The sequence below is a fragment of the Marmota monax genome, unplaced genomic scaffold, assembly GCF_021218885.2.
Source record: "Marmota monax isolate L192 unplaced genomic scaffold, Marmota_monax_Labrador192_F-V1.1 WCK01_AAM20220418_F8-fsc00120, whole genome shotgun sequence".
Classification (NCBI taxonomy): Eukaryota; Metazoa; Chordata; class Mammalia; order Rodentia; family Sciuridae; genus Marmota; species Marmota monax.
Genome location: NW_026694424.1, coordinates 2,333,365 through 2,341,773, shown reverse-complemented (window position 1 = coordinate 2,341,773; position 8,409 = coordinate 2,333,365). Strand labels below are relative to the sequence as shown.

General features: G+C 34.5%; 1 non-coding gene across 1 annotated transcript; it reads right to left on the bottom strand.

Moving 5' to 3' along the window:
• Positions 1 to 503: 503 nt before the first annotated feature.
• LOC124109635 (U6 spliceosomal RNA) lies at positions 504 to 608 on the bottom strand. Its single transcript, XR_006857046.1, has one exon. It is a non-coding gene; the product is annotated as a U6 spliceosomal RNA (small nuclear RNA).
• Positions 609 to 8,409: the final 7,801 nt, after the last annotated feature.

Below are 8,409 nucleotides of genomic sequence, written 5' to 3'. Positions count from 1 at the left end.
AGGAGAGCTGCACGACCCCTCCCTGATAGTCAGCAGTGAGCCCAGGAGCTGTGGTGCCCGTATGCTTTCAAAATTCACTTAATCCCCATCCTATCCACCCTACCTAGAATAATTTTTCTTTCAGTATCCTAGGACTCACGTATTCCTAGAAGATAGAAAGGGGAGCGCTCTGGACAACTGACAGTGACGTGAGGAGGAAAGAAAGTCCCTGCCTAGATAGGACATTATAGGTGGAACCAGATCAGTCCCTCTCATTATCTGGGACAGCGTTGGAATGGAGATCAACTAAATTCGAGAGCCAATATAGCATAATTAGACATAGAAAGTACTAAATATCCAAGTACTGTTCCTGAAAACTTCCAACAAATATTCTGTCAATTCTAGAGCCAACAGAGCATAATTAGAAATATAAAGTGCTAAAAGCTAAATATCCAAGTACTATACCTGAAAAATTCCAACAGCTATTCTGTGTACGCAGGGTACAGGGGTGTATATGTGTGTGTTTTAATATTGAACACATGAATTTGCATGTCATACTTGCACAGGGGCCAAGCTTATTATCCTCTGTATTGTTCCAATTTTAGTATGTATACTGTCGAGTGAAGCACTTTAAAAAATAATAATAATAATAATTCAAATGATAATGAGATTCATGATAAGGCTCTTCTGGACAGGGGAACTAAAAGAAACCCCCAGCCCACATTTAAGAACACGACTAGGACCATACTTATGGTTCCTATAAGACTTAGACACATCCCCGACACAACACACAAAGTGAAAAAACATAGGAATCACAGTCGGGACAATGCAAGATCTGGAAAGTGATCCAGCCCAACCACAATGCATGTCAAAACAAATTCCTGAAACATTTTCAACCAGCCTTCCCAAATGTCATTTTAGTGGCTCCGGTCACAGACTTGCCTTTTTTGGACCCCAGAAACAAAAGATAATCAGGCTGGTATCTGTAGCCCACTAAAGACTCTGAACTAGGGTTAAGAGTCCTACAGCCTTAATAGTCCTGTGTCAGTACATTGCTCTTCATTAAAAAGGGTCAGCCTAATGTCAGATAATGGAACTCTCTGGTCCCATTGACTTTGTCACATCATTAGCTGAAATTATCCTTGAGCCAATATGTGAGCAATTTCTTATTATTCACACATTAGCATCCAGCATCTTGGGATTCCAAACCTCTTAGCAATAATTTAACAGTAAGACCACAATGTTTCTTTGTTTTCTAGTGAGAGTCAACTCATGTGATTCTCTCCAAGTCCATTAGGCATTCTTTTCTGTTCCTTCTGGCAATTCTTCCCCTTCTCAATAGCATCTCTGAATTATTAATTTTCTTGCAGTACCAAATGCAGACAGATGATTAAAAAGGGGGACAATTTTTAGTGTGAATCTCATTTCATATATGAATACTAACCAGAGAGCAGCCCTAATGCCATCCACTTCTAGAAATATGTGAGGTTGGTGTTATATGTGTTGATTTTATGACACCAGTGGGATGGTCTTACTGTTTAAGTGCAAATGATACGATATTATATAGTTTTTGCAAAAACAATGTATTATTTAAAAGACATTATGCCTAATGAGGTAGAACACCAAAGAATCAAATATTCAGAAACTCTACATGAAAATCGATTTTTCATTAAAACTATATGTATCTATGAAAGCTAAAGCAAATGATTGAAAACACTACTAGTGTTTGCAAAAGAAAAGTTTTCTCTTTGAGGTATAGCATTTATTCATGGATTATAATTAACAGTTATTGAATATTACATCTGAGGAACAAAATATGGATTTCTATCCCTAAGTAATTTTTCAGATTTACACTCTTGGGAGATGGATAATTTATATTTAATTTTAGTACAAATCAGTTGTAGTTCCTTATAGCTCACAAGAAGGTTATACTCTAAGGTTAATTGTTAGGTAGTTTAAACAAAAAATGTGTGATTAAAACGTACTTTGAAAATCCCTTAAGTCATTCATAAAATGCAATATGCACAGTTTTACAGTATTTTAAGTATATAATGTATACATTATGCCATACACAAAATAACATAAAAATATGCAAAATGTCATTTTATATTAATTTTCTATAGAAATGCACAAGAAAACTGTTGCTAAACTATATCCATTGTTAATTATATAAAGCAAATAATGAAACACTACTCAAGGAAATTTGTGTCATGAAATTGGTATGAACTATAAGGATTCAGAAGAGGAAAATGTCTGGCTTCTCCAGTTAACATTTTCCTGATAGAACAACCATCTGCTTTTAACCCATTTTGTTCCATCATCCCAGATGTGGAACACCTTTAAAAACTTACATTGAGGGCTGGAAATATAGCTTAGTTGGTAAAGTGCTTGCCTCACATGCACAAGGCCCTGGGTTCGATCCCCAGCACCACCAAAACAAAACAAAACAAACTTACATTGAACAACAGATAAACCACTTATGACCACTTCCAAATAATATTTGAATATTATGTTCATAGAGTTAAAAACATGGGTCTTCACTAAAACCCAAATATGTTATAGTGCACTGAAGAAATAGAACTGATAGAACGTAAAGAAAAAAATTATCTTTAAGGAATTGGCAAATTGGCTCATGTGATTTTATATGCTGACAAGTCTAAAAATCTGCAGGGTACACTATCATTATGGAGACCCACAGAAGAGCTGCAGATTGAGTCTGAAGGCAGTCTTCTGAAAGAATCCCCTCTTTTTAGGAGCAAATCAACTAACTGGATGAATCCTGCCCAAATTATCAAGGATAATCTGCTTCACTCAAAGTATACTGATTTAAGTGTTAATCTCATTTTTAAAAATACCTTCACAGAAACATCTAGAATAATGTTTGATCAAATATCTGATTATTATGACCTAGACAAGTTCACACATAAAATTGATCATCTCACTCAATTTTAAGAGGTTTGTATAAATCAGGGATACTCCAGCTATAGCTCACAGCCACACTTATATGACTCACAAAATCCAAAGGCCAGAATCAATGTATTGACAGGTGAATTGCTCCTAAAGGCTGAGAGAAGGATCTGTCAAGGCTTCTCCCCTTGACTTACAGATGGTTGTCTTCTTGCTGTCTAAGTCTTTTCACATTATCTTGCCCCCATGCACCTCTGTACCTGAATTTTCTCTTTTTATAAGGACAATAGTCATATTGGATTAGCACCCACCTTAATGACCCGACTTTAACTTGATTGCCTCTATAAAGAGGCAAAAATAAAAATCTCCAAATAATATCACGCTCTGAAGTAACAAGTGTTATGACTTCAACATAAGAAGGTGGGGGGGTGCGGATTGCCAGGCAAGGTGGCACATGTCTGTAATACCAGCCGTTCAGGAGGGTGAGGCACTAAAATCATAAGTTCAAAGCCAGCCTCAACAAAAGCAAGGCACTAAGCAATTCAGTGAGACCCTGTCCCTAAATAAAATACAAAATAGGGCTGGGGTTGTGACTTAGTGGCCAAATGCTCCTGAGTTCAATCCCTGGTACCCTTCCCACCCCAAAAAAGAATGAGGGGTTCAATCAACCTATAATAAACATTATATCAAAAAAAATCAACATGAACCATGGGACTGTAAGCAAAGCTCCATTTTGCAAATGTTTTCTCTTAAATCCTTGATCAATTTGCTACAAAGACTGACTGTATCTTCAACAGAACCAATGTAAATAAGAATCAAATTAAATTACCTGAGACTTGTGATTTGCCTGAAATTTCGCCATTGCTACCAAATTTGTCAGCATTACCTCCCAAAACCAACTGTTAAACAATGGCAATTACACTTTCTTTATTATTTCTCAATTTCCCTCAAACTTTATATTTATATTTACTTTATATTTATATTTACTTGGTAACATTTCACAAAAAAAATTGACTGTTTTATTGTAATTTTTGTTTGTACTTTTATAAAAAATTTATTGTTGTATGCTATTTACTATTCCATATTATAAAGTTTTTTGAGACATGATATGTTACACATATTTTATATAATGTAACTATTTTATATTACACCAATATAGTTTATGCTTCTACATAGGCACTTTGCTATATATAGCAAAATTTAAAAAATTCATTGGGAGTTCTTGGCATGATATAAAGCATTATAATTTTTTTCTCCTTTAAAATAATGGGAAATAAATTTATAGTTCGTGTTCCCATGCAGAGCTGCTGACTTTTAGAGATTGTTTACTGATTTCTGAGTTGTAAGATAATAGAAAGGTAGAAATTGAACTGTGATTTCATGAAATTTGCTTCATAAAAATTCAAGAAAGTTCTTCAAGCTAAGAAAAAAAGACACTGAGGTGCATAAATACAAAAGTTCCAAACATTTGGGCACACTAGTTACAGGATGGCATTTGATTAGGAGACAGTCACAGAGGAAGGCTTCATCTGTAAAATTAGAAAAGGGAGGGCCTTTAGTTCCAAGATAAAGAGGTGAGAATTTACTGATAAGCAACAAAGTGGTCAGTGGTATTATCATGAATGGAGAATCCAGAAAGCTTGCTTGGGTGGTACAAGAGGAAGGCTAAAACTAGATAGAACATGACTAATGTGAATTAAGACGGATTAAAATCTTCAGGTGCCCTCTACTGGTGGTTAAGGAGTGATGCAGCTCAGATGAAATACTTCTATGCCACTAGAATAAACAGGAAGGAAATTCTCCTCCTCAGAGTGAAAGAATGCCAAAAATAGAGTCACACAAAGTTCTCCAACAGTCAACAACATAAGCCTCCATAAAGCAATCAATATACAATAAAAATGGACAGCTGAGAATGAAAAGATCTATCTTCTCTAGTGTTTAAAGAATAATCTGTCATTTCTGGAGGGGAAAAAATCTAAAATCTAAAAGGTCTAAAATCTTTAAACACTTTTAAAAACCTGAAAATAGTTTGGAAATGAATTTGTAGACTTTTGTTCCAGTTGGCTTTCAAGATAAATTGGAAGGTCTGTGAGAGAATGTAGTTCAAAATATTTCCTAAAATCTGTTCACCTAAAACCATCAGAAAGTACATTTTTGAGACAGTTTATGGTCTGAATTTGGAACAAGAGAAAATAAGGTCACACCATTCCAATTCCTTGAAAGGAGCTTTAATGTGATATCCCATCCGGGGCCCTCTCCAGCATCCCCCCGCACCCCCTCCCCTTGCTCTATCTTCTCTCTCCTTTGCCTTCCTCCACATTGAGACTAAATCCCTTTTCTCTAGAAAGAAATGACAAGAGACAGTGACCGAAAGGCTGGAGAAGAGGCAAAAGAGAAGTATTTCATTGTCCAACTCTGCATTAAATTTTCAATTGTTTTTGGCAGTATGCTAATGAATTTTGAAAATAACCAGCAATCTGCAAACTTAGATAAATCAATTAATATCTGTTTCCACATTTCTAAGATGTGTAAGATGAAGAGGACAGCAAACACATTCTATAACATCCTTTCCAACCATAAATTTGAAAGTATCACTTTTAATTGAAGAACTCAGAGTTTCTCCTACTCCTCCACCACCATTGTACAGAAGAGGAATTCAAGGCCCAGAAACTTTCCATGGTTTTCCTAAGTAGAAGAAACTGAACTAGAATCAAGACGTTTGACCACTGTGGTTTTTCTACTTCATAGTTAGTTCTTTTTACTTAAAGTAGAAAAGCCAGACTACATTTCAGAGATACAAGCTTTAAATATATCCAAGTGACCATTTCTAAACCGAATTAAATTCTTATCCTAATGATATTTAAGTGCATGTGTGTGTAGATATAGATATTTCTGTGTATGTGTATATATATACAACCCTATATTCTTCTATATATGTATGTTTTTGGTGTCCTATATATAAGAAAACAATATTTCATTATGCAATTAAGTATTACACATTATTTAAAGATTTTAGTTCTCTTAAGCAGACTTGGAATTTTCTTCCTGAAAATACCTACCCTTGTATTTCCACTCTATTCACCTTAGTGGAATTATCCATCTGATCTCCCACATGTTATTTTTGTTTTATTCACTTAAAATCAGCAATTTTACTAGTGTTGTAGTAAAATTTGCCAAAGATATTAAAATGCAATTCTTAAACAGCAGGCATGACTGCTTCCAAATCTGTATGTTCTATGTGGTCTGGGTAAGGTCTGTTTGGCACATTATAGAAAAGGATTGAGTCATAAAACAACTTGGATTAAACCATTTTACAAATGGGTGTTTACAGACACATAAGAAGCCAGATCACAAGCATCATGTTAAAAAGTCAGATAGATGGCACAATGTTCAGTGATGGTTTTAACCAAGCCAGCATTCAGTTCCTTTTCTTTAAATGGTACCACATTGCCTTCTGAAGAACTCTTTCCTCTTTTTCTTATCATCAATGGAGAGCCCACGTGGCAAGCCTGACCAATTTCAGCCCCTCATCCTTCACACCACAGCAGGTGGTCCAGATTGAGCAAGACAAAGTGCCAATCCTCCATTCCTGTCTCAATCCCACAACTTGTCTAATTATATTATGCTTTAAGTATCTTTGCTTTGTCTTTCTTTTCTGAAAAGAAAGACTATATTATCTATCATCTATCTTATTAAATTTTTCTGATGAAATGAGTTGACACACAATTTTTGAGAATGTTTTATTAAGTCAGAGGGTCTTGTTTTTTGAGAGACAGTGGGGAAGGGAGAGAATAGAAATCCATTAATATGGACCTACAATTGCACTGCAAGTGTTAAAATGCTCAGCTCAAATCCTTTAGTAAGTATGACTGATAGGCTTTTCTTAAAATAAAAAATACAGAACTGAAATTTAATCATATGTAATTCTGTCCATCCATTTAAAGAGTGCAATTCAGTGGTTTTTATTATATTCACATAGTTGCACAATGATCACCACAAGAACATTTTCATACCACAGGAGGAAATCCCACACCAAGGCAGAATGACATATTATAAACCAAGGATTCAATCTCCATTCAAACTGCCTGAGACCAGAAGTGTTTCAGATTTCTACAATTCTGAAGATTTCAGAATATTTGCATAATTTAGACCATTCACACTTAGGTCATGAAAAAATATGATACATCAGTTTCTATAGAAGCTTATGCAGCACCTCATATTTGTAGTTTGTGTCATATTTTAAAATATGTACTCATATGTGTGAATACATTTGCTGTTCCCAACACAATGCTGTGCTGTAATCAGGGCATATTGTCCATATTTTATAAAACAATAAAATTAAAACAAAAATATTAAGACCATTAATTTGTTGAAGAGAACAAATTAAATTCCAGATCTCCTGATTCTAATCCTATAAATCCTTTATTATTTTTATTGCACAATGTTTTGTGGATTGCAGATAAGCCAATTATATACATCTCTAAAGTAGAGTGACTTCAAAAATTCTTCCATTTGCTCAAAAAATAGTCAAGATTCAATGTTTTCTGAATACCTATGTTATTAATTTTTCTATCATTATTAGCCATCAAAATCTCTCTATAAAAATGAAAAGCTTTTAAGTCTTTTTGCCATTTATTAAGTGTCAGTTTAAGCCTGGTGTTTGAGAAATTATGATTGTTACCAGGGTGAAGAACTGTAATATCAAACTATTCATAAATCATTCCTAAGTGAACCAAATGAAGGAATGAAATTAGATAAACACTGAGTTTCTTTCATTTAAAACAGAACTCATACTTAATAATGATATGAAAAATATATGCAAAAATTGAACTTAGTATTTATTGAACACCCACTATATGCCAGGCCTTGCACCAGTTTAGCAATTGAACAGTTTGCTCTTTCATCTAAGGTTCTAATTGGATTTACCTCTACATTCTTCTGATGTTTAACCTAAAACACTAAAAATATAGGAATACAGCCCTTCCCCTAGTAGGCCAAGAAAGAAAAGCTGCTTGCTTTAATTAGCAAAAAAAAATAGAAAAATGATTTTAAATGATAAAAAGCAGTACTAATAAGAGTGTGGGAAGACCTAGTTCTTCTACAGAGCACTACACTATATGTACAAGGAACTTCAAAGACATCAACTGTTTTGACCTAATGATTTCATTTCTAAGAACTTAACTTTATGAAACAATCACTGACATTCATAAAATGATAACAAAAGAATGATCAATTAAATATAATTTATAATAACAAAAATTGGGAAGAAGATGGTTATAATAAGAATGTCATCAGCAAGATGGAAGAACAGGAGGTCCCCAGCTCAGTCCCATATACATGCAATGATCTAACAGCCATTCACAGCAAAAATGCCTTTATGAGAGCTTTGGGATCTAGCACATTTCAAAACCCTGGTGAAGTCCAAGATCTAGGAGAGCCACTTTGAGAATTCAGACCTGTAGACTTGGTGTCAGGCTCATCAAACTTGCCAGCTATAGACTGAAAGGATACCTATATGCCGAT